Here is a 26,193-nt window from a genome sequence, read left to right on the forward strand (position 1 = left end):
GGCCACAGGTGTAGAAATGCAAGCCCCTCGGCATGCAGACTGTTTCTACAAACATCTGTGAAAGAATGGCTCGCTCTCAGGAGCTCAGTGGATTCCAGCGTGGTGCCATGATAGGATGCCACCTGTGCAACAAGTCCAGTGGAGACATTTCCTCGCTCCTAAATATCCCACAGTCAGCTGTCAGTGGTGTTAGAACAAAGTGGAAGCGACTGGGAACGCCAGCAGCTCAGCCACCAAGTGGTCGGCCACGTAAAATGACAGAGCGGGGTTTGGAGGTCTGTAGCAATGGACTCTGCAGAAGGTTGGCGACCTTTCTGCAGAGTCAATTGCTGCAGACCTCCAAACTTCATGTGGCCTTTTACATGTTTAAACCACAGAGAAAACAAATAAAGCTCATTCTGATTCTGATTAGAATGTGTTTTTAGATTAGATGAATTAGAATGCTTTTTACTTCTACATTGCTGTAGGGTGTTGTGTGCAGGAAGTCCCCTCCTGCATCCATGTTGGACTTTAAGTGGGTAATCCTGCACTGGCTGCCGAGGTCCAGCTCCAGGGCCCTCATTTATCAAGCGTTCTTAGGAACAGATCTGTGCGTAAAGCGTGCGTGCGATCATTCCTGAGCAAAGTGTGGGATTTATGAACATGTACTTGAACTTAGAAATGTGCCTAAATCTACGCACAGTTTTGACCATGCTTACGCACATTGCCTAGTGGTAGAATTACGAAACTGCAAATGGTGTTGATCGCTGCACAGGGGAATATTACAATGTTCATTCAATTGTTGCATTACAGTATGTCTGACGGCATTTGGGTCCGCGTAGCCTCTGCAATTCCAAAGCACGGTGCATTAGACCTACCTGGCGTTCATTGCATTTCATTCAGAGTGTAACAATAATTGTTTCTCCAGAAGACCTGACAATAATCAGCCTAGTTTAATTGAATGGGTATAAAAGGCACACGTAGGACATGCCATTCAGAACGCAACATGGCCCATCTTGCATTGCTTGAGGATCTGGAAAACCGTGCGCTACGGAGGGAGCGTGTGTTTAGGGAGCGTGCAGATTTATTGGCAGAAAGTAGTGAGTGGCTTCTAAGCAGGTTCAGATTTCAAAAACATATATTGCTCAACCTCTGCCGTGAATTGGGGCCATTTCTCGAGCGAGAAACTAAGCGCACGCAAGCCATACCTGTGCATACAGGTGCTGTCCACTCTGGGCTTTTTGGCTGGTACGTTTCAGCGCGAGGTAGGAGATCGATGCGGCATTTCTCAGCCGTCCATGAGCTGAATTCTGCCCACAGTGTTAGATGCGATTATTTCTTTGGCCCCGACTTACATTCGATTCCCTTATGGGGGTCCACGCCAGGCAGACATTAAGCGAGGGTTTTATGGTATCGCGCAGTTCCCCAACGTCATAGGAGCAATAGACTGCACTCACATCGCACTAAAAGCACCATCACAGCATGAATACAACCTCGTGAATTGGAAGGGGAAGCACTCCATTAATGTACAGCTTATATGCGACATTGATATGCTGCTTCTCAATGTCGTTGCCCGATGGCCAGGGGGGACGCATCCTTTATTTTTGCAGAACAGCTCCGTGGGTCTTCGTTTACAAGAAGGAGCTGTTGAAGATGGATGGCTTATTGGTGAGTGTTGCGCAGCATGTTTGCAACATTGGTTATATTCAGAGTTCGAACTACGGGGGACTCGGGGGATCCGAGACCCCCCGAAAACATGATTTGGGAAATGTTGGGGGGTCTCTAAAATATTGGCAAAATGTGATTTCCCCTAATGAGTTATGATTGCAGACGTGATGCGTGTGTGGAGGTGTGGAGCCTGTGTGCGTAATTGGCATAAAGCTGTGCTGTCCGCCGCGTATGATTCTGTATTGCTTCTCATGTGTTTTCGAGATCCGCGCTCTGAGTCAAGCGCAAGCAAGCAAGTTCCGGTGGCTTTTAAAGGGAATGTTGGTGCCATATATGGTTAATTGGGGGCGTTCCATGATGCAAATTAGTCTGATCGTGCCCGCGCAAGGTAAACTCACAGGTGTGGTATTTATCATTGCAGATTACCTACCAGTGTGCGTATGACCTGTCTAAGAACGTTTGATGAATGCCGATTTTTTTGTACTTGGGCACATTCTAAATTTCACTCATACGACAGGATTTAGAAGGGATTCTACGCACTAATGATAAATGAGGGCCCAGGACTGCAGCTTCCCGCCACAGCATGAGGGAGGCAGAAGCTTTATCCTGTACAGAACACAGTATGAGATGTCAGAACTATAAAGGCACCAGAGATTACTCTGTAATGTGCAGCCTACAAGTGACCACAGTAAACATATAAACAACCAGCGCCGCAGAAAGAGACAGTTAGCACACTCCCATAGACTTCTAAGGTAATCACAGAATATGAAAGTTATCTTATTTTATCTTCCCTTATCTAGAAACTACAGAGGTTGTCCCTCCTCTCCAATCCTCCCGTTCTCTGGTCTTACCTGCTGCAGCTTCACCTCACGCAGCGGGACCTCCTCTCTCCCACTGCGGACCTTTTTCACAGCTGAGAGCTAAATAAGAACAAGTTCAGTCACTTAGTGATCTAATTAGACCTAAACATGTCATTGCAACAGCTTTTCTGTAATAAAACAGTTCAAATACTGGTAGGCATTACTTTGTCTACCTAAAATGTTTGTATCTCTGAATTACAATTAAGCACGGTCATTTATCTGAGTGTATTAGTGTGTTCTTCTGATGAAGACAAATCAACATACCTGAACAACTTTGCCCTCCAGTGTGAGGAGGCCCTTTGTCCCCTTCACATTCTTTATAGTTGTGTATAGGGACGGGGGACAGAGGAGGGCTTTCCTGCAAAGGGGTCCATCCTGCAAACCTTGCAGCACCAACCCCGCTCCATGCTGTCAGAGGTGGAGAAGCTCATCAGGCTTTCCCTGGCCCTGCCCATATCTGTCACAGCATCTGAGCGCTCTTTCTCAGCCTGAAAACCTGGCTGCGCAGCACCATGACGCAGGAGAGACTAACACATTTGGCCATTATGAACACTCACAGTGACCTTATGGATAAATTGGCTTAAACAATTTATCAAGAACACATCTTCAATTTGGAACTTCATACCGAATTTAATTTTCTCTAAATTAGGACGCCTAAATTTCTTTTTACTTTGTAATTATAATGTTGAAAAAATCCCCTTAAAACTATCCTACTTTCACAAACAGATGCTTCTTTCTTGGTCATTGATCTGCAAACATAATTTTCCCCCACATAGATACTACATGTGGAACAATATTGGTATGAAGTTCCAAATTTAAAATGGGTTCTTGATAAATTGTTGCCAATTGCCAATTTATTTTGAAAATATTAATACCACCTCAAACCAACTGGGTTATGTGTAGCACACGGAGCAAGACACCTGAGCTCAGCCACTCTGCTGGGAAATAATATGGGCACGGAGCGCAAAAAGAGCGAGATGAGGAGGTAACTGGGCTATTTAGTCCATCCCACCTGCAGTAAATGGCTATTTACCCTTATTGCGGTGTGCAATTAGGGCCGTCATGACTCATAGGATGCGAAAGCATCTATGCTACTACACTATGGCGTGATCTTTGTGCCACCAGGTTGAGCGCGCAGTGACACTGATTTGAGGGCACAGATCTATCTGAAGGAACAATAATTTTAAGCGTGTGCGTATGAATCTCTCACACGCTCGCTCATAGGTGCTCGGACACGCGCTCAATTCTGACAAACTGCTCGCTCGAATGGCTCACTCTGCTCGCGCTCGGCTCTATCTCTCTGCGCTCGCAACTCTGTTAGTTATATGTAAATGAGCCACACCACCAGCCAATCACTGCAGAGTCTGCAATGCAGACTCAATTGAACTTCTACCATCACCCTAAAGGAATTAAACTAGATGTTATATTTTTTTGTCAAACCAGTAACCATTACAGATTAAACCAATAACACAATTGATCAGTTTAAAGTTTAAAAGTTTAAAAAACCCCACTGTGGGTCAGCTGCTATAGTTCATAACTTACTTGGTAAAAACAACCACTTCAATACTTCAAACATTTAATTTCCTAAGCTGGTGTAGTTTTATTTTTCTACCGTTTTAGATTTCGATCAAATCAAAATCAAACCAAATTTATTTGTAACACATTTCATGTACAAACAATTCAAAGTGCTTTACATAAAATAAAAGCATTGCAGCAGGGAGTGGAAGAAGCATTAAAAATACATAAAAGAATATAAAGAGAAACAAATAAAAAAGTTGATGTTAGGTTTCTTTCTCTAAAATATTTGTGACACCCTACAACAGTAATCAGTAGGCTAACTAGCTAGCACCCAACTACACCAGTTCTAACATGATTATTACAATTCTTCCTCTTTATTTTTTTTATTATTTATCACACAAATACCAGTCTGTGAAAACTACCAGTCTGTAGCCCCTTTCACACTGCCAAATAACCCGCGTTTAATTTGCGAATTTAGCGTGCTGTAGTTGTGTTCACACTGCCGACCCGGGCTGCCGCGTCAACTCGACTCGCCTTTCGACCCGCGTCGGACCCTAGTCTTTTTGCCGAGCCCAGTTTGATGTGAACACAATCGACGCGGGTCGGACGTGGGCGTGACGTGAGGAGTTTAAAAGACAGAATGGACAGCTGATTCAGAACAACAGCGACAGGTGAGGACAAGTTTTACTCTGTTTTACATCAACTTGGATAAATTTTTTTAATATGGCCAACTGGGGAGACAAAGAGGTCCGCGAGCTCCTCAGCCTCCGAGCAGAGGACGTTATTTACCGCCACATTTCGGGGACGGTGAAGGATGGACCTCTGCTGGAAGGGCTGGCGAGAAAGATGGGAGAGCGCGGTTTCCAACGCAGCAAATTTGATGCAGACAGGTGTATTTAACCCTACCTCCGACGCATGGCTTGTGCCTACGTCATTGTACACGCCCAGCATTTTGTGTTTCGTGTGACGCTCTGCCACTAGGCAACTCCCAATGAACTCGGCTTCAGGCGACACGGGTCACCCTGACACGCCGAGCGTTCACATTGCTCTACGCGGGTCGAAGGTGCAATTTGGACCCGCTAAGGTAGCGGGTCGCAGTGTGAAAGGGGCTTGTGATTGGCTGGTGGTGTGGCTCATTTACATACAACTAACAGAGTTGCGAGCGCAGAGAGATAGAGCTGAGCGCGAGCTGAGTGAGCCGTTCGAGCGAGCAGTTTGTCAGAGTTGAGCGCGTTTCCGAGCACCTATGAGCGAGCGTGTGTGAAATTCATACGCACACGCTTAAAATGATTGTTCCTTCAGATAGATCTGTGCCCTCAAATCAGTGTCACTGCGCGCTCAACCTGGTGGCACAAAGATCACGCCATACTACACCAGCCTTCACCATTTCCCCAAGGAAAGACAGCGCCAGTGCATTATGAACCTCATTTATCCTCCTCTCTGCATCAAACACATTCATGCTGCCTTAACTGAAAACCGTCATTTCCACGTTGCAAATTTGAAAGTCAGGCCAAAATGCCATCGCTGTCAATTTGGGGAAAACGGAAAACTCATGCTACAACATTTCAAATGTGAGACTTTCAAAGTAATTAGGCTTTGGAACTGTTCAAAGGTTTTAAGATAACCACAGGACTGGGAAACCGCCCAAACTCGCCTTAACCATGGCCTGAACAGGCCAACTTATGCCTGTTTGGTTCGTTAGCTAGCTAACTAATGCTAACGTTAGCTAGTGAACGCTAACAGTCGGAGCAGTAATTAAAACATATTAACAAACATACTTGCTTGATAACTTACCTTATTTATTCTTCTTCAAAAGAATTTAAAAAACTGAAAAAGTGGACTCAGCAGGCTGCCCTCAGTGCCCCGGCCTGTGTGCTGGACTGCTGCGTTGCTGACATAGACCTAATATACTTTGCTGAGCGGGAGAGACTGAATGTCGCACCATGCACACTTCTTCTTCTTTGAATGCGCAGTGGGAGTGAGACTGTGTTGCTACTTATTGTTGAGTGAGCTTCACTCTAAATAAAGTCATCTTCACTCTAAACACTAAGTTTTTTTTGCAGTTTTCACCATGCAACTAACTTTTACTTCATAAAAATCAGTCATAAGTGCATATGGTAATTAACCTAGTAAAGTTAACGAATGTATGTATGTCAGGGCAGCTATTGGACTTTACAGTGAAGATGTATTGTATATAGATAATCCATGAGCCTAGTCAAGCGGTGAATTTGTAAAGCAATGAGATTGCTGAGATTTTCTTATGAGAATGAGAAAAAAGTGATCAGAGCTTCATCCTCTGTGGCTGGTTGACTGTTAGAGCTCCCAGCTGCCTCTAACTCCCACACCTCAAAAAACAAATGTCCCTCACAGGGTAGACATCTCAGGTGATGTTCTGACTGGGGTGGTTTATATAATCTATGTGTAGAAGTGTTTGTGTTCTACCACCCAGGAATATACAACTAGTAATCCCTCAGCTACTATTTATAACACTCTCATGCTCTCTCCTTCACAGTGACGGTGCTGCTGTCAACACAAATAATTATTAACTTCCGTCACAGAAATGGATGTTAATGACATGATTTTTATCCACAAGGACAATTCTTTCCAATTCTTAAAAGAAATACAGTTCTATTTACTTCTGCGCCCTGCATGTCTTTTGTTGAAAAATCTGACGATCACCCTGTGACAAACACACACACACAGACACGAGGAAGTTAACCAGCTTCGGCTGCCGCTGATTGGTTGGCAGACTCCTCTGTTTCTATTGGCTCTCAGTCTCCATGTTTCTGATCCTGGACCTGCTGAGATGTCCCAGGCCATTGTTGGCTTTGATCCCCATACATTTAACTTTGTCCTGAGCGGGCGGGAGTGCAAAGTTGTACCATCTGAAACGGCTGAAGAGTGCTCACTGCAGCGGGTGGGCGGAGGTGCAAAGTGACGCTTTGTAGGCGAAAAAAGAGCACCGCCACAAGTGCGCATTGTGCCAGGAAGGGCCCTCGGACGTGAAACAATGGAGGGTTATCGCTTCTCGGCCTTTTGGCTAAGATCAAGTGTAGTATCTGTTCTTATCAGCATATCAACATATGTCTTAAATATTAAGTTTTTATGAAAATGTAATGTATTAGTGTCAATAAATTTTTTCAAAAGAAAAAAAATCTGTTCTTATCAGTTACACACAAAAAGGTCAAAGCAGCGACGGCCTGGCTCTCCGGGTGAGGCAGGTGGGAAGGAGCAACAGGGTGGGGATCTCCTCTGAGCACCACGGCAGGATCCCGAGAGACCTACTGTTTGGGGGAGCGAAATGAGTTTCCCTGGGTAGGGACTCACTGCGCTCCTGCACAAAAAATGGACTTGGAAGAGAGCATTTTAACTAATGCACTCCTTTTTAAAGACACTCAATACAAACTGCTACTCGCATGAGAACTACTTCACATGTAGCTCTTACCTTAGACAACATTGACTTTATCTGTAATATCCCATGAAAAACTTGTTTTATTGTTGTTGTTTTAAATGTGGTTATACAGATTACACTTATTTATTGATGTTTTTATTCAAAGGTAAAACATATGTCTTAAATATTAAGTTTTTATGAAAATGTGATGTATTAGTGTTAATAAATTTTTTCAAAAGAAAAAAAATCTGTTCTTATCAGTTTAATATCTGATACGTCCTCTATATGAGGACTACATATTAAATGGATTTTTAGGCACAGGGGTTGACAAAGGGGCTTGCTCCGTTCACTCCACGCATCGACCCGGTACTGCGGTGCCGCCGGGAACGGTGCACTCTTCCCAACTCTTGTGAAATAACAAAACCAGCGGTACAGGGTGGTAGTTTCAGGGAGCCGTTGTATTCTGACTTCTAACATAGAACTATAATGTTTAGAAAAGACGCAGCTTATGAGCATGTCGTGGGATTGAGCTTCCCTGGTTTCTCTGTATGACCATGAACACAAAACAACACACAGGGAACAGAGGAGCTTGACAGACACACACTAAGTTATCTGAGAGTCCCATTTTCAGCTGCAGAGAACAATCACATCAGGGAAGTCGATGTGCAGGCTCAACATCAGCCTCTCAAGCCGACTCTCTGGTAAAATAGGGGAAACGTATGGTTCCAGCACCTATATAACACATATTTGTCACAGGGACTGTGGCTTACGGCCACACCGCCCTGAACACGCCCGATCTCGTCCGATCTCGGAAGCCAAGCAGGGTCGGGCCTGGTTAGTACTTGGATGGGAGACCGCTTGGGAATACCAGGTGCTGTAAGCATTTTTCTCTCTGCATGTCTTTTGTTGAAACATCTGATGATCACCCTGTGATCCATCTTGCTGATCCTGGATCTGCTGAGATGTCCCAGGTCATGGTTGCCTTTGATCCTCATACATTTAACTTTGTCCTGACAAAGGAGCAGTTCCAAAAAGTCAAACAGGGACTGCCTTTGCATTTGACGCAGTCAAACTGCATGCGCCTGGAGAAGCCAAAAGGCTTACAGCACCTGGTATTCGCAGGCGGTCTCCCATCCAAGTACTAACCAGGCCCGACTCTGCTTAGCTTCTGAGATAAAACTCTGGCTTTTAGTCTGCGAAAAGAGAGTGAAAGTGAACTCCACTTTGAGATGGCTCTGGGATTGGGCCAACTGGGAGAATTGCTTGAAAAAAACCTCTACACCAAATGAGCGGTCAGAACAAAGCCTCAAGACCCCTAGTCTTTTGCACAGAGTAAAAGACAAAGCAGCCACTGAATAGGGCCCGATTGTTCCTACCTGGTCGGCCGAGGAGCAAGTGTCTCAACCAAGCAAAGCTCACCATGGGGAAGGTGGCTATGCCAACTGGCCTGATGCACTGCTCCCGCAGTGTCAAATACTCATACTCTGGTTTCTCTTCATAACGTACAAGTCTTTCGCCTTTTACTAAAGACTTCCGTGGAGAGCAACATTAATGAGTTGTTTCTATTTTTGGAAGGCTTTACCTTTGCGGGTGAAGCCCATTCTGTCTGTGCAAAGGAAATCTTCTTGCTGTGCCGAGTGACTTCTCGGAGTAGAGTCACCCTATGTGTTGAGACCGTGCCCATGTTCAAAGCTGGAGGCGCTAAATTGTTGTTTGAATGGTGCTCAGTGGAGCGGGCGGGAGTGCAAAGTTGTACCATCTGAAACGGCTGAAGAGTGCTCACTGCAGCGGGTGGGCGGAGGTGCAAAGTGACGCTTTGTAGGCGAAAAAAGAGCACCGCCACAAGTGCGCATTGTGCCAGGAAGGGCCCTCGGACGTGAAACAGTGGAGGGTTATCGCTTCTCGGCCTTTTGGCTAAGATCAAGTGTAGTATCTGTTCTTATCAGTTTAATATCTGATACGTCCTCTATATGAGGACTACATATTAAATGGATTTTTAGGCACAGGGGTTGACAAAGGGGCTTGCTCCGTTCACTCCACGCATCGACCCGGTACTGCGGTGCCGCCGGGAACGGTGCACTCTTCCCAACTCTTGTGAAATAACAAAACCAGCGGTACAGGGTGGTAGTTTCAGGGAGCCGTTGTATTCTGACTTCTAACATAGAACTATAATGTTTAGAAAAGACGCAGCTTATGAGCATGTCGTGGGATTGAGCTTCCCTGGTTTCTCTGTATGACCATGAACACAAAACAACACACAGGGAACAGAGGAGCTTGACAGACACACACTAAGTTATCTGAGAGTCCCATTTTCAGCTGCAGAGAACAATCACATCAGGGAAGTCGATGTGCAGGCTCAACATCAGCCTCTCAAGCCGACTCTCTGGTAAAATAGGGGAAACGTATGGTTCCAGCACCTATATAACACATATTTGTCACAGGGACTGTGGCTTACGGCCACACCGCCCTGAACACGCCCGATCTCGTCCGATCTCGGAAGCCAAGCAGGGTCGGGCCTGGTTAGTACTTGGATGGGAGACCGCTTGGGAATACCAGGTGCTGTAAGCATTTTTCTCTCTGCATGTCTTTTGTTGAAACATCTGATGATCACCCTGTGATCCATCTTGCTGATCCTGGATCTGCTGAGATGTCCCAGGTCATGGTTGCCTTTGATCCTCATACATTTAACTTTGTCCTGACAAAGGAGCAGTTCCAAAAAGTCAAACAGGGACTGCCTTTGCATTTGACGCAGTCAAACTGCATGCGCCTGGAGAAGCCAAAAGGCTTACAGCACCTGGTATTCGCAGGCGGTCTCCCATCCAAGTACTAACCAGGCCCGACTCTGCTTAGCTTCTGAGATAAAACTCTGGCTTTTAGTCTGCGAAAAGAGAGTGAAAGTGAACTCCACTTTGAGATGGCTCTGGGATTGGGCCAACTGGGAGAATTGCTTGAAAAAAACCTCTACACCAAATGAGCGGTCAGAACAAAGCCTCAAGACCCCTAGTCTTTTGCACAGAGTAAAAGACAAAGCAGCCACTGAATAGGGCCCGATTGTTCCTACCTGGTCGGCCGAGGAGCAAGTGTCTCAACCAAGCAAAGCTCACCATGGGGAAGGTGGCTATGCCAACTGGCCTGATGCACTGCTCCCGCAGTGTCAAATACTCATACTCTGGTTTCTCTTCATAACGTACAAGTCTTTCGCCTTTTACTAAAGACTTCCGTGGAGAGCAACATTAATGAGTTGTTTCTATTTTTGGAAGGCTTTACCTTTGCGGGTGAAGCCCATTCTGTCTGTGCAAAGGAAATCTTCTTGCTGTGCCGAGTGACTTCTCGGAGTAGAGTCACCCTATGTGTTGAGACCGTGCCCATGTTCAAAGCTGGAGGCGCTAAATTGTTGTTTGAATGGTGCTCAGTGGAGCGGGCGGGAGTGCAAAGTTGTACCATCTGAAACGGCTGAAGAGTGCTCACTGCAGCGGGTGGGCGGAGGTGCAAAGTGACGCTTTGTAGGCGAAAAAAGAGCACCGCCACAAGTGCGCATTGTGCCAGGAAGGGCCCTCGGACGTGAAACAGTGGAGGGTTATCGCTTCTCGGCCTTTTGGCTAAGATCAAGTGTAGTATCTGTTCTTATCAGTTTAATATCTGATACGTCCTCTATATGAGGACTACATATTAAATGGATTTTTAGGCACAGGGGTTGACAAAGGGGCTTGCTCCGTTCACTCCACGCATCGACCCGGTACTGCGGTGCCGCCGGGAACGGTGCACTCTTCCCAACTCTTGTGAAATAACAAAACCAGCGGTACAGGGTGGTAGTTTCAGGGAGCCGTTGTATTCTGACTTCTAACATAGAACTATAATGTTTAGAAAAGACGCAGCTTATGAGCATGTCGTGGGATTGAGCTTCCCTGGTTTCTCTGTATGACCATGAACACAAAACAACACACAGGGAACAGAGGAGCTTGACAGACACACACTAAGTTATCTGAGAGTCCCATTTTCAGCTGCAGAGAACAATCACATCAGGGAAGTCGATGTGCAGGCTCAACATCAGCCTCTCAAGCCGACTCTCTGGTAAAATAGGGGAAACGTATGGTTCCAGCACCTATATAACACATATTTGTCACAGGGACTGTGGCTTACGGCCACACCGCCCTGAACACGCCCGATCTCGTCCGATCTCGGAAGCCAAGCAGGGTCGGGCCTGGTTAGTACTTGGATGGGAGACCGCTTGGGAATACCAGGTGCTGTAAGCATTTTTCTCTCTGCATGTCTTTTGTTGAAACATCTGATGATCACCCTGTGATCCATCTTGCTGATCCTGGATCTGCTGAGATGTCCCAGGTCATGGTTGCCTTTGATCCTCATACATTTAACTTTGTCCTGACAAAGGAGCAGTTCCAAAAAGTCAAACAGGGACTGCCTTTGCATTTGACGCAGTCAAACTGCATGCGCCTGGAGAAGCCAAAAGGCTTACAGCACCTGGTATTCGCAGGCGGTCTCCCATCCAAGTACTAACCAGGCCCGACTCTGCTTAGCTTCTGAGATAAAACTCTGGCTTTTAGTCTGCGAAAAGAGAGTGAAAGTGAACTCCACTTTGAGATGGCTCTGGGATTGGGCCAACTGGGAGAATTGCTTGAAAAAAACCTCTACACCAAATGAGCGGTCAGAACAAAGCCTCAAGACCCCTAGTCTTTTGCACAGAGTAAAAGACAAAGCAGCCACTGAATAGGGCCCGATTGTTCCTACCTGGTCGGCCGAGGAGCAAGTGTCTCAACCAAGCAAAGCTCACCATGGGGAAGGTGGCTATGCCAACTGGCCTGATGCACTGCTCCCGCAGTGTCAAATACTCGTACTCTGGTTTCTCTTCATAACGTACAAGTCTTTCGCCTTTTACTAAAGACTTCCGTGGAGAGCAACATTAATGAGTTGTTTCTATTTTTGGAAGGCTTTACCTTTGCGGGTGAAGCCCATTCTGTCTGTGCAAAGGAAATCTTCTTGCTGTGCCGAGTGACTTCTCGGAGTAGAGTCACCCTATGTGTTGAGACCGTGCCCATGTTCAAAGCTGGAGGCGCTAAATTGTTGTTTGAATGGTGCTCAGTGGAGCGGGCGGGAGTGCAAAGTTGTACCATCTGAAACGGCTGAAGAGTGCTCACTGCAGCGGGTGGGCGGAGGTGCAAAGTGACGCTTTGTAGGCGAAAAAAGAGCACCGCCACAAGTGCGCATTGTGCCAGGAAGGGCCCTCGGACGTGAAACAGTGGAGGGTTATCGCTTCTCGGCCTTTTGGCTAAGATCAAGTGTAGTATCTGTTCTTATCAGTTTAATATCTGATACGTCCTCTATATGAGGACTACATATTAAATGGATTTTTAGGCACAGGGGTTGACAAAGGGGCTTGCTCCGTTCACTCCACGCATCGACCCGGTACTGCGGTGCCGCCGGGAACGGTGCACTCTTCCCAACTCTTGTGAAATAACAAAACCAGCGGTACAGGGTGGTAGTTTCAGGGAGCCGTTGTATTCTGACTTCTAACATAGAACTATAATGTTTAGAAAAGACGCAGCTTATGAGCATGTCGTGGGATTGAGCTTCCCTGGTTTCTCTGTATGACCATGAACACAAAACAACACACAGGGAACAGAGGAGCTTGACAGACACACACTAAGTTATCTGAGAGTCCCATTTTCAGCTGCAGAGAACAATCACATCAGGGAAGTCGATGTGCAGGCTCAACATCAGCCTCTCAAGCCGACTCTCTGGTAAAATAGGGGAAACGTATGGTTCCAGCACCTATATAACACATATTTGTCACAGGGACTGTGGCTTACGGCCACACCGCCCTGAACACGCCCGATCTCGTCCGATCTCGGAAGCCAAGCAGGGTCGGGCCTGGTTAGTACTTGGATGGGAGACCGCTTGGGAATACCAGGTGCTGTAAGCATTTTTCTCTCTGCATGTCTTTTGTTGAAACATCTGATGATCACCCTGTGATCCATCTTGCTGATCCTGGATCTGCTGAGATGTCCCAGGTCATGGTTGCCTTTGATCCTCATACATTTAACTTTGTCCTGACAAAGGAGCAGTTCCAAAAAGTCAAACAGGGACTGCCTTTGCATTTGACGCAGTCAAACTGCATGCGCCTGGAGAAGCCAAAAGGCTTACAGCACCTGGTATTCGCAGGCGGTCTCCCATCCAAGTACTAACCAGGCCCGACTCTGCTTAGCTTCTGAGATAAAACTCTGGCTTTTAGTCTGCGAAAAGAGAGTGAAAGTGAACTCCACTTTGAGATGGCTCTGGGATTGGGCCAACTGGGAGAATTGCTTGAAAAAAACCTCTACACCAAATGAGCGGTCAGAACAAAGCCTCAAGACCCCTAGTCTTTTGCACAGAGTAAAAGACAAAGCAGCCACTGAATAGGGCCCGATTGTTCCTACCTGGTCGGCCGAGGAGCAAGTGTCTCAACCAAGCAAAGCTCACCATGGGGAAGGTGGCTATGCCAACTGGCCTGATGCACTGCTCCCGCAGTGTCAAATACTCGTACTCTGGTTTCTCTTCATAACGTACAAGTCTTTCGCCTTTTACTAAAGACTTCCGTGGAGAGCAACATTAATGAGTTGTTTCTATTTTTGGAAGGCTTTACCTTTGCGGGTGAAGCCCATTCTGTCTGTGCAAAGGAAATCTTCTTGCTGTGCCGAGTGACTTCTCGGAGTAGAGTCACCCTATGTGTTGAGACCGTGCCCATGTTCAAAGCTGGAGGCGCTAAATTGTTGTTTGAATGGTGCTCAGTGGAGCGGGCGGGAGTGCAAAGTTGTACCATCTGAAACGGCTGAAGAGTGCTCACTGCAGCGGGTGGGCGGAGGTGCAAAGTGACGCTTTGTAGGCGAAAAAAGAGCACCGCCACAAGTGCGCATTGTGCCAGGAAGGGCCCTCGGACGTGAAACAGTGGAGGGTTATCGCTTCTCGGCCTTTTGGCTAAGATCAAGTGTAGTATCTGTTCTTATCAGTTTAATATCTGATACGTCCTCTATATGAGGACTACATATTAAATGGATTTTTAGGCACAGGGGTTGACAAAGGGGCTTGCTCCGTTCACTCCACGCATCGACCCGGTACTGCGGTGCCGCCGGGAACGGTGCACTCTTCCCAACTCTTGTGAAATAACAAAACCAGCGGTACAGGGTGGTAGTTTCAGGGAGCCGTTGTATTCTGACTTCTAACATAGAACTATAATGTTTAGAAAAGACGCAGCTTATGAGCATGTCGTGGGATTGAGCTTCCCTGGTTTCTCTGTATGACCATGAACACAAAACAACACACAGGGAACAGAGGAGCTTGACAGACACACACTAAGTTATCTGAGAGTCCCATTTTCAGCTGCAGAGAACAATCACATCAGGGAAGTCGATGTGCAGGCTCAACATCAGCCTCTCAAGCCGACTCTCTGGTAAAATAGGGGAAACGTATGGTTCCAGCACCTATATAACACATATTTGTCACAGGGACTGTGGCTTACGGCCACACCGCCCTGAACACGCCCGATCTCGTCCGATCTCGGAAGCCAAGCAGGGTCGGGCCTGGTTAGTACTTGGATGGGAGACCGCTTGGGAATACCAGGTGCTGTAAGCATTTTTCTCTCTGCATGTCTTTTGTTGAAACATCTGATGATCACCCTGTGATCCATCTTGCTGATCCTGGATCTGCTGAGATGTCCCAGGTCATGGTTGCCTTTGATCCTCATACATTTAACTTTGTCCTGACAAAGGAGCAGTTCCAAAAAGTCAAACAGGGACTGCCTTTGCATTTGACGCAGTCAAACTGCATGCGCCTGGAGAAGCCAAAAGGCTTACAGCACCTGGTATTCGCAGGCGGTCTCCCATCCAAGTACTAACCAGGCCCGACTCTGCTTAGCTTCTGAGATAAAACTCTGGCTTTTAGTCTGCGAAAAGAGAGTGAAAGTGAACTCCACTTTGAGATGGCTCTGGGATTGGGCCAACTGGGAGAATTGCTTGAAAAAAACCTCTACACCAAATGAGCGGTCAGAACAAAGCCTCAAGACCCCTAGTCTTTTGCACAGAGTAAAAGACAAAGCAGCCACTGAATAGGGCCCGATTGTTCCTACCTGGTCGGCCGAGGAGCAAGTGTCTCAACCAAGCAAAGCTCACCATGGGGAAGGTGGCTATGCCAACTGGCCTGATGCACTGCTCCCGCAGTGTCAAATACTCGTACTCTGGTTTCTCTTCATAACGTACAAGTCTTTCGCCTTTTACTAAAGACTTCCGTGGAGAGCAACATTAATGAGTTGTTTCTATTTTTGGAAGGCTTTACCTTTGCGGGTGAAGCCCATTCTGTCTGTGCAAAGGAAATCTTCTTGCTGTGCCGAGTGACTTCTCGGAGTAGAGTCACCCTATGTGTTGAGACCGTGCCCATGTTCAAAGCTGGAGGCGCTAAATTGTTGTTTGAATGGTGCTCAGTGGAGCGGGCGGGAGTGCAAAGTTGTACCATCTGAAACGGCTGAAGAGTGCTCACTGCAGCGGGTGGGCGGAGGTGCAAAGTGACGCTTTGTAGGCGAAAAAAGAGCACCGCCACAAGTGCGCATTGTGCCAGGAAGGGCCCTCGGACGTGAAACAGTGGAGGGTTATCGCTTCTCGGCCTTTTGGCTAAGATCAAGTGTAGTATCTGTTCTTATCAGTTTAATATCTGATACGTCCTCTATATGAGGACTACATATTAAATGGATTTTTAGGCACAGGGGTTGACAAAGGGGCTTGCTCCGTTCACTCCACGCATCGACCCGGTACTGCGGTGCCGCCGGGAACGGTGCACTCTTCCCAACTCTTGTGAAATAACAAAACCAGCGGTACAGGGTGGTAGTTTCAGGGAGCCGTTGTATTCTGACTTCTAACATAGAACTATAATGTTTAGAAAAGACGCAGCTTATGAGCATGTCGTGGGATTGAGCTTCCCTGGTTTCTCTGTATGACCATGAACACAAAACAACACACAGGGAACAGAGGAGCTTGACAGACACACACTAAGTTATCTGAGAGTCCCATTTTCAGCTGCAGAGAACAATCACATCAGGGAAGTCGATGTGCAGGCTCAACATCAGCCTCTCAAGCCGACTCTCTGGTAAAATAGGGGAAACGTATGGTTCCAGCACCTATATAACACATATTTGTCACAGGGACTGTGGCTTACGGCCACACCGCCCTGAACACGCCCGATCTCGTCCGATCTCGGAAGCCAAGCAGGGTCGGGCCTGGTTAGTACTTGGATGGGAGACCGCTTGGGAATACCAGGTGCTGTAAGCATTTTTCTCTCTGCATGTCTTTTGTTGAAACATCTGATGATCACCCTGTGATCCATCTTGCTGATCCTGGATCTGCTGAGATGTCCCAGGTCATGGTTGCCTTTGATCCTCATACATTTAACTTTGTCCTGACAAAGGAGCAGTTCCAAAAAGTCAAACAGGGACTGCCTTTGCATTTGACGCAGTCAAACTGCATGCGCCTGGAGAAGCCAAAAGGCTTACAGCACCTGGTATTCGCAGGCGGTCTCCCATCCAAGTACTAACCAGGCCCGACTCTGCTTAGCTTCTGAGATAAAACTCTGGCTTTTAGTCTGCGAAAAGAGAGTGAAAGTGAACTCCACTTTGAGATGGCTCTGGGATTGGGCCAACTGGGAGAATTGCTTGAAAAAAACCTCTACACCAAATGAGCGGTCAGAACAAAGCCTCAAGACCCCTAGTCTTTTGCACAGAGTAAAAGACAAAGCAGCCACTGAATAGGGCCCGATTGTTCCTACCTGGTCGGCCGAGGAGCAAGTGTCTCAACCAAGCAAAGCTCACCATGGGGAAGGTGGCTATGCCAACTGGCCTGATGCACTGCTCCCGCAGTGTCAAATACTCGTACTCTGGTTTCTCTTCATAACGTACAAGTCTTTCGCCTTTTACTAAAGACTTCCGTGGAGAGCAACATTAATGAGTTGTTTCTATTTTTGGAAGGCTTTACCTTTGCGGGTGAAGCCCATTCTGTCTGTGCAAAGGAAATCTTCTTGCTGTGCCGAGTGACTTCTCGGAGTAGAGTCACCCTATGTGTTGAGACCGTGCCCATGTTCAAAGCTGGAGGCGCTAAATTGTTGTTTGAATGGTGCTCAGTGGAGCGGGCGGGAGTGCAAAGTTGTACCATCTGAAACGGCTGAAGAGTGCTCACTGCAGCGGGTGGGCGGAGGTGCAAAGTGACGCTTTGTAGGCGAAAAAAGAGCACCGCCACAAGTGCGCATTGTGCCAGGAAGGGCCCTCGGACGTGAAACAGTGGAGGGTTATCGCTTCTCGGCCTTTTGGCTAAGATCAAGTGTAGTATCTGTTCTTATCAGTTTAATATCTGATACGTCCTCTATATGAGGACTACATATTAAATGGATTTTTAGGCACAGGGGTTGACAAAGGGGCTTGCTCCGTTCACTCCACGCATCGACCCGGTACTGCGGTGCCGCCGGGAACGGTGCACTCTTCCCAACTCTTGTGAAATAACAAAACCAGCGGTACAGGGTGGTAGTTTCAGGGAGCCGTTGTATTCTGACTTCTAACATAGAACTATAATGTTTAGAAAAGACGCAGCTTATGAGCATGTCGTGGGATTGAGCTTCCCTGGTTTCTCTGTATGACCATGAACACAAAACAACACACAGGGAACAGAGGAGCTTGACAGACACACACTAAGTTATCTGAGAGTCCCATTTTCAGCTGCAGAGAACAATCACATCAGGGAAGTCGATGTGCAGGCTCAACATCAGCCTCTCAAGCCGACTCTCTGGTAAAATAGGGGAAACGTATGGTTCCAGCACCTATATAACACATATTTGTCACAGGGACTGTGGCTTACGGCCACACCGCCCTGAACACGCCCGATCTCGTCCGATCTCGGAAGCCAAGCAGGGTCGGGCCTGGTTAGTACTTGGATGGGAGACCGCTTGGGAATACCAGGTGCTGTAAGCATTTTTCTCTCTGCATGTCTTTTGTTGAAACATCTGATGATCACCCTGTGATCCATCTTGCTGATCCTGGATCTGCTGAGATGTCCCAGGTCATGGTTGCCTTTGATCCTCATACATTTAACTTTGTCCTGACAAAGGAGCAGTTCCAAAAAGTCAAACAGGGACTGCCTTTGCATTTGACGCAGTCAAACTGCATGCGCCTGGAGAAGCCAAAAGGCTTACAGCACCTGGTATTCGCAGGCGGTCTCCCATCCAAGTACTAACCAGGCCCGACTCTGCTTAGCTTCTGAGATAAAACTCTGGCTTTTAGTCTGCGAAAAGAGAGTGAAAGTGAACTCCACTTTGAGATGGCTCTGGGATTGGGCCAACTGGGAGAATTGCTTGAAAAAAACCTCTACACCAAATGAGCGGTCAGAACAAAGCCTCAAGACCCCTAGTCTTTTGCACAGAGTAAAAGACAAAGCAGCCACTGAATAGGGCCCGATTGTTCCTACCTGGTCGGCCGAGGAGCAAGTGTCTCAACCAAGCAAAGCTCACCATGGGGAAGGTGGCTATGCCAACTGGCCTGATGCACTGCTCCCGCAGTGTCAAATACTCGTACTCTGGTTTCTCTTCATAACGTACAAGTCTTTCGCCTTTTACTAAAGACTTCCGTGGAGAGCAACATTAATGAGTTGTTTCTATTTTTGGAAGGCTTTACCTTTGCGGGTGAAGCCCATTCTGTCTGTGCAAAGGAAATCTTCTTGCTGTGCCGAGTGACTTCTCGGAGTAGAGTCACCCTATGTGTTGAGACCGTGCCCATGTTCAAAGCTGGAGGCGCTAAATTGTTGTTTGAATGGTGCTCAGTGGAGCGGGCGGGAGTGCAAAGTTGTACCATCTGAAACGGCTGAAGAGTGCTCACTGCAGCGGGTGGGCGGAGGTGCAAAGTGACGCTTTGTAGGCGAAAAAAGAGCACCGCCACAAGTGCGCATTGTGCCAGGAAGGGCCCTCGGACGTGAAACAGTGGAGGGTTATCGCTTCTCGGCCTTTTGGCTAAGATCAAGTGTAGTATCTGTTCTTATCAGTTTAATATCTGATACGTCCTCTATATGAGGACTACATATTAAATGGATTTTTAGGCACAGGGGTTGACAAAGGGGCTTGCTCCGTTCACTCCACGCATCGACCCGGTACTGCGGTGCCGCCGGGAACGGTGCACTCTTCCCAACTCTTGTGAAATAACAAAACCAGCGGTACAGGGTGGTAGTTTCAGGGAGCCGTTGTATTCTGACTTCTAACATAGAACTATAATGTTTAGAAAAGACGCAGCTTATGAGCATGTCGTGGGATTGAGCTTCCCTGGTTTCTCTGTATGACCATGAACACAAAACAACACACAGGGAACAGAGGAGCTTGACAGACACACACTAAGTTATCTGAGAGTCCCATTTTCAGCTGCAGAGAACAATCACATCAGGGAAGTCGATGTGCAGGCTCAACATCAGCCTCTCAAGCCGACTCTCTGGTAAAATAGGGGAAACGTATGGTTCCAGCACCTATATAACACATATTTGTCACAGGGACTGTGGCTTACGGCCACACCGCCCTGAACACGCCCGATCTCGTCCGATCTCGGAAGCCAAGCAGGGTCGGGCCTGGTTAGTACTTGGATGGGAGACCGCTTGGGAATACCAGGTGCTGTAAGCATTTTTCTCTCTGCATGTCTTTTGTTGAAACATCTGATGATCACCCTGTGATCCATCTTGCTGATCCTGGATCTGCTGAGATGTCCCAGGTCATGGTTGCCTTTGATCCTCATACATTTAACTTTGTCCTGACAAAGGAGCAGTTCCAAAAAGTCAAACAGGGACTGCCTTTGCATTTGACGCAGTCAAACTGCATGCGCCTGGAGAAGCCAAAAGGCTTACAGCACCTGGTATTCGCAGGCGGTCTCCCATCCAAGTACTAACCAGGCCCGACTCTGCTTAGCTTCTGAGATAAAACTCTGGCTTTTAGTCTGCGAAAAGAGAGTGAAAGTGAACTCCACTTTGAGATGGCTCTGGGATTGGGCCAACTGGGAGAATTGCTTGAAAAAAACCTCTACACCAAATGAGCGGTCAGAACAAAGCCTCAAGACCCCTAGTCTTTTGCACAGAGTAAAAGACAAAGCAGCCACTGAATAGGGCCCGATTGTTCCTACCTGGTCGGCCGAGGAGCAAGTGTCTCAACCAAGCAAAGCTCACCATGGGGAAGGTGGCTATGCCAACTGGCCTGATGCACTGCTCCCGCAGTGTCAAATACTCGTACTCTGGTTTCTCTTCATAACGTACAAGTCTTTCGCCTTTTACTAAAGACTTCCGTGGAGAGCAACATTAATGAGTTGTTTCTATTTTTGGAAGGCTTTACCTTTGCGGGTGAAGCCCATTCTGTCTGTGCAAAGGAAATCTTCTTGCTGTGCCGAGTGACTTCTCGGAGTAGAGTCACCCTATGTGTTGAGACCGTGCCCATGTTCAAAGCTGGAGGCGCTAAATTGTTGTTTGAATGGTGCTCAGTGGAGCGGGCGGGAGTGCAAAGTTGTACCATCTGAAACGGCTGAAGAGTGCTCACTGCAGCGGGTGGGCGGAGGTGCAAAGTGACGCTTTGTAGGCGAAAAAAGAGCACCGCCACAAGTGCGCATTGTGCCAGGAAGGGCCCTCGGACGTGAAACAGTGGAGGGTTATCGCTTCTCGGCCTTTTGGCTAAGATCAAGTGTAGTATCTGTTCTTATCAGTTTAATATCTGATACGTCCTCTATATGAGGACTACATATTAAATGGATTTTTAGGCACAGGGGTTGACAAAGGGGCTTGCTCCGTTCACTCCACGCATCGACCCGGTACTGCGGTGCCGCCGGGAACGGTGCACTCTTCCCAACTCTTGTGAAATAACAAAACCAGCGGTACAGGGTGGTAGTTTCAGGGAGCCGTTGTATTCTGACTTCTAACATAGAACTATAATGTTTAGAAAAGACGCAGCTTATGAGCATGTCGTGGGATTGAGCTTCCCTGGTTTCTCTGTATGACCATGAACACAAAACAACACACAGGGAACAGAGGAGCTTGACAGACACACACTAAGTTATCTGAGAGTCCCATTTTCAGCTGCAGAGAACAATCACATCAGGGAAGTCGATGTGCAGGCTCAACATCAGCCTCTCAAGCCGACTCTCTGGTAAAATAGGGGAAACGTATGGTTCCAGCACCTATATAACACATATTTGTCACAGGGACTGTGGCTTACGGCCACACCGCCCTGAACACGCCCGATCTCGTCCGATCTCGGAAGCCAAGCAGGGTCGGGCCTGGTTAGTACTTGGATGGGAGACCGCTTGGGAATACCAGGTGCTGTAAGCATTTTTCTCTCTGCATGTCTTTTGTTGAAACATCTGATGATCACCCTGTGATCCATCTTGCTGATCCTGGATCTGCTGAGATGTCCCAGGTCATGGTTGCCTTTGATCCTCATACATTTAACTTTGTCCTGACAAAGGAGCAGTTCCAAAAAGTCAAACAGGGACTGCCTTTGCATTTGACGCAGTCAAACTGCATGCGCCTGGAGAAGCCAAAAGGCTTACAGCACCTGGTATTCGCAGGCGGTCTCCCATCCAAGTACTAACCAGGCCCGACTCTGCTTAGCTTCTGAGATAAAACTCTGGCTTTTAGTCTGCGAAAAGAGAGTGAAAGTGAACTCCACTTTGAGATGGCTCTGGGATTGGGCCAACTGGGAGAATTGCTTGAAAAAAACCTCTACACCAAATGAGCGGTCAGAACAAAGCCTCAAGACCCCTAGTCTTTTGCACAGAGTAAAAGACAAAGCAGCCACTGAATAGGGCCCGATTGTTCCTACCTGGTCGGCCGAGGAGCAAGTGTCTCAACCAAGCAAAGCTCACCATGGGGAAGGTGGCTATGCCAACTGGCCTGATGCACTGCTCCCGCAGTGTCAAATACTCGTACTCTGGTTTCTCTTCATAACGTACAAGTCTTTCGCCTTTTACTAAAGACTTCCGTGGAGAGCAACATTAATGAGTTGTTTCTATTTTTGGAAGGCTTTACCTTTGCGGGTGAAGCCCATTCTGTCTGTGCAAAGGAAATCTTCTTGCTGTGCCGAGTGACTTCTCGGAGTAGAGTCACCCTATGTGTTGAGACCGTGCCCATGTTCAAAGCTGGAGGCGCTAAATTGTTGTTTGAATGGTGCTCAGTGGAGCGGGCGGGAGTGCAAAGTTGTACCATCTGAAACGGCTGAAGAGTGCTCACTGCAGCGGGTGGGCGGAGGTGCAAAGTGACGCTTTGTAGGCGAAAAAAGAGCACCGCCACAAGTGCGCATTGTGCCAGGAAGGGCCCTCGGACGTGAAACAGTGGAGGGTTATCGCTTCTCGGCCTTTTGGCTAAGATCAAGTGTAGTATCTGTTCTTATCAGTTTAATATCTGATACGTCCTCTATATGAGGACTACATATTAAATGGATTTTTAGGCACAGGGGTTGACAAAGGGGCTTGCTCCGTTCACTCCACGCATCGACCCGGTACTGCGGTGCCGCCGGGAACGGTGCACTCTTCCCAACTCTTGTGAAATAACAAAACCAGCGGTACAGGGTGGTAGTTTCAGGGAGCCGTTGTATTCTGACTTCTAACATAGAACTATAATGTTTAGAAAAGACGCAGCTTATGAGCATGTCGTGGGATTGAGCTTCCCTGGTTTCTCTGTATGACCATGAACACAAAACAACACACAGGGAACAGAGGAGCTTGACAGACACACACTAAGTTATCTGAGAGTCCCATTTTCAGCTGCAGAGAACAATCACATCAGGGAAGTCGATGTGCAGGCTCAACATCAGCCTCTCAAGCCGACTCTCTGGTAAAATAGGGGAAACGTATGGTTCCAGCACCTATATAACACATATTTGTCACAGGGACTGTGGCTTACGGCCACACCGCCCTGAACACGCCCGATCTCGTCCGATCTCGGAAGCCAAGCAGGGTCGGGCCTGGTTAGTACTTGGATGGGAGACCGCTTGGGAATACCAGGTGCTGTAAGCATTTTTCTCTCTGCATGTCTTTTGTTGAAACATCTGATGATCACCCTGTGATCCATCTTGCTGATCCTGGATCTGCTGAGATGTCCCAGGTCATGGTTGCCTTTGATCCTCATACATTTAACTTTGTCCTGACAAAGGAGCAGTTCCAAAAAGTCAAACAGGGACTGCCTTTGCATTTGACGCAGTCAAACTGCATGCGCCTGGAGAAGCCAAAAGGCTTACAGCACCTGGTATTCGCAGGCGGTCTCCCATCCAAGTACTAACCAGGCCCGACTCTGCTTAGCTTCTGAGATAAAACTCTGGCTTTTAGTCTGCGAAAAGAGAGTGAAAGTGAACTCCACTTTGAGATGGCTCTGGGATTGGGCCAACTGGGAGAATTGCTTGAAAAAAACCTCTACACCAAATGAGCGGTCAGAACAAAGCCTCAAGACCCCTAGTCTTTTGCACAGAGTAAAAGACAAAGCAGCCACTGAATAGGGCCCGATTGTTCCTACCTGGTCGGCCGAGGAGCAAGTGTCTCAACCAAGCAAAGCTCACCATGGGGAAGGTGGCTATGCCAACTGGCCTGATGCACTGCTCCCGCAGTGTCAAATACTCGTACTCTGGTTTCTCTTCATAACGTACAAGTCTTTCGCCTTTTACTAAAGACTTCCGTGGAGAGCAACATTAATGAGTTGTTTCTATTTTTGGAAGGCTTTACCTTTGCGGGTGAAGCCCATTCTGTCTGTGCAAAGGAAATCTTCTTGCTGTGCCGAGTGACTTCTCGGAGTAGAGTCACCCTATGTGTTGAGACCGTGCCCATGTTCAAAGCTGGAGGCGCTAAATTGTTGTTTGAATGGTGCTCAGTGGAGCGGGCGGGAGTGCAAAGTTGTACCATCTGAAACGGCTGAAGAGTGCTCACTGCAGCGGGTGGGCGGAGGTGCAAAGTGACGCTTTGTAGGCGAAAAAAGAGCACCGCCACAAGTGCGCATTGTGCCAGGAAGGGCCCTCGGACGTGAAACAGTGGAGGGTTATCGCTTCTCGGCCTTTTGGCTAAGATCAAGTGTAGTATCTGTTCTTATCAGTTTAATATCTGATACGTCCTCTATATGAGGACTACATATTAAATGGATTTTTAGGCACAGGGGTTGACAAAGGGGCTTGCTCCGTTCACTCCACGCATCGACCCGGTACTGCGGTGCCGCCGGGAACGGTGCACTCTTCCCAACTCTTGTGAAATAACAAAACCAGCGGTACAGGGTGGTAGTTTCAGGGAGCCGTTGTATTCTGACTTCTAACATAGAACTATAATGTTTAGAAAAGACGCAGCTTATGAGCATGTCGTGGGATTGAGCTTCCCTGGTTTCTCTGTATGACCATGAACACAAAACAACACACAGGGAACAGAGGAGCTTGACAGACACACACTAAGTTATCTGAGAGTCCCATTTTCAGCTGCAGAGAACAATCACATCAGGGAAGTCGATGTGCAGGCTCAACATCAGCCTCTCAAGCCGACTCTCTGGTAAAATAGGGGAAACGTATGGTTCCAGCACCTATATAACACATATTTGTCACAGGGACTGTGGCTTACGGCCACACCGCCCTGAACACGCCCGATCTCGTCCGATCTCGGAAGCCAAGCAGGGTCGGGCCTGGTTAGTACTTGGATGGGAGACCGCTTGGGAATACCAGGTGCTGTAAGCATTTTTCTCTCTGCATGTCTTTTGTTGAAACATCTGATGATCACCCTGTGATCCATCTTGCTGATCCTGGATCTGCTGAGATGTCCCAGGTCATGGTTGCCTTTGATCCTCATACATTTAACTTTGTCCTGACAAAGGAGCAGTTCCAAAAAGTCAAACAGGGACTGCCTTTGCATTTGACGCAGTCAAACTGCATGCGCCTGGAGAAGCCAAAAGGCTTACAGCACCTGGTATTCGCAGGCGGTCTCCCATCCAAGTACTAACCAGGCCCGACTCTGCTTAGCTTCTGAGATAAAACTCTGGCTTTTAGTCTGCGAAAAGAGAGTGAAAGTGAACTCCACTTTGAGATGGCTCTGGGATTGGGCCAACTGGGAGAATTGCTTGAAAAAAACCTCTACACCAAATGAGCGGTCAGAACAAAGCCTCAAGACCCCTAGTCTTTTGCACAGAGTAAAAGACAAAGCAGCCACTGAATAGGGCCCGATTGTTCCTACCTGGTCGGCCGAGGAGCAAGTGTCTCAACCAAGCAAAGCTCACCATGGGGAAGGTGGCTATGCCAACTGGCCTGATGCACTGCTCCCGCAGTGTCAAATACTCGTACTCTGGTTTCTCTTCATAACGTACAAGTCTTTCGCCTTTTACTAAAGACTTCCGTGGAGAGCAACATTAATGAGTTGTTTCTATTTTTGGAAGGCTTTACCTTTGCGGGTGAAGCCCATTCTGTCTGTGCAAAGGAAATCTTCTTGCTGTGCCGAGTGACTTCTCGGAGTAGAGTCACCCTATGTGTTGAGACCGTGCCCATGTTCAAAGCTGGAGGCGCTAAATTGTTGTTTGAATGGTGCTCAGTGGAGCGGGCGGGAGTGCAAAGTTGTACCATCTGAAACGGCTGAAGAGTGCTCACTGCAGCGGGTGGGCGGAGGTGCAAAGTGACGCTTTGTAGGCGAAAAAAGAGCACCGCCACAAGTGCGCATTGTGCCAGGAAGGGCCCTCGGACGTGAAACAGTGGAGGGTTATCGCTTCTCGGCCTTTTGGCTAAGATCAAGTA

General features: G+C 47.6%; 32 non-coding genes and 2 pseudogenes across 32 annotated transcripts; all 34 read left to right on the plus strand.

Annotated features, from left to right (window-relative positions):
* Nucleotides 1-7,045: 7,045 nt before the first annotated feature.
* Nucleotides 7,046-7,161, plus strand: LOC142370701 (U2 spliceosomal RNA; annotated as a pseudogene).
* Nucleotides 7,162-7,638: 477 nt separating this feature from the next.
* On the plus strand, nucleotides 7,639-7,816 carry LOC142370608 (U2 spliceosomal RNA; annotated as a pseudogene).
* A 364-nt stretch (nucleotides 7,817-8,180) lies between these two features.
* Nucleotides 8,181-8,299, plus strand: LOC142374624 (5S ribosomal RNA). The gene has a single exon (XR_012768758.1). It is a non-coding gene; the product is annotated as a 5S ribosomal RNA (ribosomal RNA).
* Nucleotides 8,300-8,895: 596 nt separating this feature from the next.
* On the plus strand, nucleotides 8,896-9,008 carry LOC142370788 (U5 spliceosomal RNA). The gene has a single exon (XR_012767884.1). It is a non-coding gene; the product is annotated as a U5 spliceosomal RNA (small nuclear RNA).
* Nucleotides 9,009-9,310: 302 nt separating this feature from the next.
* On the plus strand, nucleotides 9,311-9,501 carry LOC142369397 (U2 spliceosomal RNA). The gene has a single exon (XR_012767603.1). It is a non-coding gene; the product is annotated as a U2 spliceosomal RNA (small nuclear RNA).
* A 364-nt stretch (nucleotides 9,502-9,865) lies between these two features.
* LOC142374630 (5S ribosomal RNA) lies at nucleotides 9,866-9,984 on the plus strand. Its single transcript, XR_012768760.1, has one exon. It is a non-coding gene; the product is annotated as a 5S ribosomal RNA (ribosomal RNA).
* Nucleotides 9,985-10,580: 596 nt separating this feature from the next.
* Nucleotides 10,581-10,693, plus strand: LOC142370791 (U5 spliceosomal RNA). The gene has a single exon (XR_012767885.1). It is a non-coding gene; the product is annotated as a U5 spliceosomal RNA (small nuclear RNA).
* A 302-nt stretch (nucleotides 10,694-10,995) lies between these two features.
* LOC142369402 (U2 spliceosomal RNA) lies at nucleotides 10,996-11,186 on the plus strand. The gene has a single exon (XR_012767604.1). It is a non-coding gene; the product is annotated as a U2 spliceosomal RNA (small nuclear RNA).
* A 364-nt stretch (nucleotides 11,187-11,550) lies between these two features.
* LOC142374641 (5S ribosomal RNA) lies at nucleotides 11,551-11,669 on the plus strand. Its single transcript, XR_012768764.1, has one exon. It is a non-coding gene; the product is annotated as a 5S ribosomal RNA (ribosomal RNA).
* A 596-nt stretch (nucleotides 11,670-12,265) lies between these two features.
* LOC142371023 (U5 spliceosomal RNA) lies at nucleotides 12,266-12,378 on the plus strand. Its single transcript, XR_012767951.1, has one exon. It is a non-coding gene; the product is annotated as a U5 spliceosomal RNA (small nuclear RNA).
* Nucleotides 12,379-12,680: 302 nt separating this feature from the next.
* On the plus strand, nucleotides 12,681-12,871 carry LOC142369414 (U2 spliceosomal RNA). The gene has a single exon (XR_012767606.1). It is a non-coding gene; the product is annotated as a U2 spliceosomal RNA (small nuclear RNA).
* A 364-nt stretch (nucleotides 12,872-13,235) lies between these two features.
* Nucleotides 13,236-13,354, plus strand: LOC142374651 (5S ribosomal RNA). The gene has a single exon (XR_012768770.1). It is a non-coding gene; the product is annotated as a 5S ribosomal RNA (ribosomal RNA).
* Nucleotides 13,355-13,950: 596 nt separating this feature from the next.
* On the plus strand, nucleotides 13,951-14,063 carry LOC142371027 (U5 spliceosomal RNA). Its single transcript, XR_012767952.1, has one exon. It is a non-coding gene; the product is annotated as a U5 spliceosomal RNA (small nuclear RNA).
* A 302-nt stretch (nucleotides 14,064-14,365) lies between these two features.
* Nucleotides 14,366-14,556, plus strand: LOC142369421 (U2 spliceosomal RNA). The gene has a single exon (XR_012767607.1). It is a non-coding gene; the product is annotated as a U2 spliceosomal RNA (small nuclear RNA).
* Nucleotides 14,557-14,920: 364 nt separating this feature from the next.
* LOC142374662 (5S ribosomal RNA) lies at nucleotides 14,921-15,039 on the plus strand. The gene has a single exon (XR_012768771.1). It is a non-coding gene; the product is annotated as a 5S ribosomal RNA (ribosomal RNA).
* A 596-nt stretch (nucleotides 15,040-15,635) lies between these two features.
* On the plus strand, nucleotides 15,636-15,748 carry LOC142371033 (U5 spliceosomal RNA). The gene has a single exon (XR_012767953.1). It is a non-coding gene; the product is annotated as a U5 spliceosomal RNA (small nuclear RNA).
* Nucleotides 15,749-16,050: 302 nt separating this feature from the next.
* On the plus strand, nucleotides 16,051-16,241 carry LOC142369426 (U2 spliceosomal RNA). Its single transcript, XR_012767608.1, has one exon. It is a non-coding gene; the product is annotated as a U2 spliceosomal RNA (small nuclear RNA).
* A 364-nt stretch (nucleotides 16,242-16,605) lies between these two features.
* On the plus strand, nucleotides 16,606-16,724 carry LOC142374673 (5S ribosomal RNA). Its single transcript, XR_012768772.1, has one exon. It is a non-coding gene; the product is annotated as a 5S ribosomal RNA (ribosomal RNA).
* A 596-nt stretch (nucleotides 16,725-17,320) lies between these two features.
* LOC142371038 (U5 spliceosomal RNA) lies at nucleotides 17,321-17,433 on the plus strand. Its single transcript, XR_012767954.1, has one exon. It is a non-coding gene; the product is annotated as a U5 spliceosomal RNA (small nuclear RNA).
* Nucleotides 17,434-17,735: 302 nt separating this feature from the next.
* Nucleotides 17,736-17,926, plus strand: LOC142369432 (U2 spliceosomal RNA). Its single transcript, XR_012767610.1, has one exon. It is a non-coding gene; the product is annotated as a U2 spliceosomal RNA (small nuclear RNA).
* A 364-nt stretch (nucleotides 17,927-18,290) lies between these two features.
* On the plus strand, nucleotides 18,291-18,409 carry LOC142374678 (5S ribosomal RNA). Its single transcript, XR_012768773.1, has one exon. It is a non-coding gene; the product is annotated as a 5S ribosomal RNA (ribosomal RNA).
* Nucleotides 18,410-19,005: 596 nt separating this feature from the next.
* On the plus strand, nucleotides 19,006-19,118 carry LOC142371044 (U5 spliceosomal RNA). The gene has a single exon (XR_012767955.1). It is a non-coding gene; the product is annotated as a U5 spliceosomal RNA (small nuclear RNA).
* Nucleotides 19,119-19,420: 302 nt separating this feature from the next.
* Nucleotides 19,421-19,611, plus strand: LOC142369438 (U2 spliceosomal RNA). Its single transcript, XR_012767611.1, has one exon. It is a non-coding gene; the product is annotated as a U2 spliceosomal RNA (small nuclear RNA).
* A 364-nt stretch (nucleotides 19,612-19,975) lies between these two features.
* Nucleotides 19,976-20,094, plus strand: LOC142374681 (5S ribosomal RNA). The gene has a single exon (XR_012768775.1). It is a non-coding gene; the product is annotated as a 5S ribosomal RNA (ribosomal RNA).
* Nucleotides 20,095-20,690: 596 nt separating this feature from the next.
* Nucleotides 20,691-20,803, plus strand: LOC142371052 (U5 spliceosomal RNA). Its single transcript, XR_012767956.1, has one exon. It is a non-coding gene; the product is annotated as a U5 spliceosomal RNA (small nuclear RNA).
* Nucleotides 20,804-21,105: 302 nt separating this feature from the next.
* Nucleotides 21,106-21,296, plus strand: LOC142369444 (U2 spliceosomal RNA). Its single transcript, XR_012767612.1, has one exon. It is a non-coding gene; the product is annotated as a U2 spliceosomal RNA (small nuclear RNA).
* Nucleotides 21,297-21,660: 364 nt separating this feature from the next.
* Nucleotides 21,661-21,779, plus strand: LOC142374686 (5S ribosomal RNA). Its single transcript, XR_012768777.1, has one exon. It is a non-coding gene; the product is annotated as a 5S ribosomal RNA (ribosomal RNA).
* Nucleotides 21,780-22,375: 596 nt separating this feature from the next.
* LOC142371059 (U5 spliceosomal RNA) lies at nucleotides 22,376-22,488 on the plus strand. Its single transcript, XR_012767957.1, has one exon. It is a non-coding gene; the product is annotated as a U5 spliceosomal RNA (small nuclear RNA).
* A 302-nt stretch (nucleotides 22,489-22,790) lies between these two features.
* On the plus strand, nucleotides 22,791-22,981 carry LOC142369451 (U2 spliceosomal RNA). The gene has a single exon (XR_012767613.1). It is a non-coding gene; the product is annotated as a U2 spliceosomal RNA (small nuclear RNA).
* Nucleotides 22,982-23,345: 364 nt separating this feature from the next.
* Nucleotides 23,346-23,464, plus strand: LOC142374690 (5S ribosomal RNA). The gene has a single exon (XR_012768778.1). It is a non-coding gene; the product is annotated as a 5S ribosomal RNA (ribosomal RNA).
* A 596-nt stretch (nucleotides 23,465-24,060) lies between these two features.
* LOC142371074 (U5 spliceosomal RNA) lies at nucleotides 24,061-24,173 on the plus strand. Its single transcript, XR_012767959.1, has one exon. It is a non-coding gene; the product is annotated as a U5 spliceosomal RNA (small nuclear RNA).
* Nucleotides 24,174-24,475: 302 nt separating this feature from the next.
* Nucleotides 24,476-24,666, plus strand: LOC142369458 (U2 spliceosomal RNA). Its single transcript, XR_012767614.1, has one exon. It is a non-coding gene; the product is annotated as a U2 spliceosomal RNA (small nuclear RNA).
* A 364-nt stretch (nucleotides 24,667-25,030) lies between these two features.
* Nucleotides 25,031-25,149, plus strand: LOC142374693 (5S ribosomal RNA). The gene has a single exon (XR_012768779.1). It is a non-coding gene; the product is annotated as a 5S ribosomal RNA (ribosomal RNA).
* A 596-nt stretch (nucleotides 25,150-25,745) lies between these two features.
* LOC142371079 (U5 spliceosomal RNA) lies at nucleotides 25,746-25,858 on the plus strand. Its single transcript, XR_012767960.1, has one exon. It is a non-coding gene; the product is annotated as a U5 spliceosomal RNA (small nuclear RNA).
* Nucleotides 25,859-26,193: the final 335 nt, after the last annotated feature.

The sequence above is a fragment of the Odontesthes bonariensis genome, chromosome 2 (assembly GCF_027942865.1).
Source record: "Odontesthes bonariensis isolate fOdoBon6 chromosome 2, fOdoBon6.hap1, whole genome shotgun sequence".
NCBI classification, from domain to species: Eukaryota; Metazoa; Chordata; class Actinopteri; order Atheriniformes; family Atherinopsidae; genus Odontesthes; species Odontesthes bonariensis.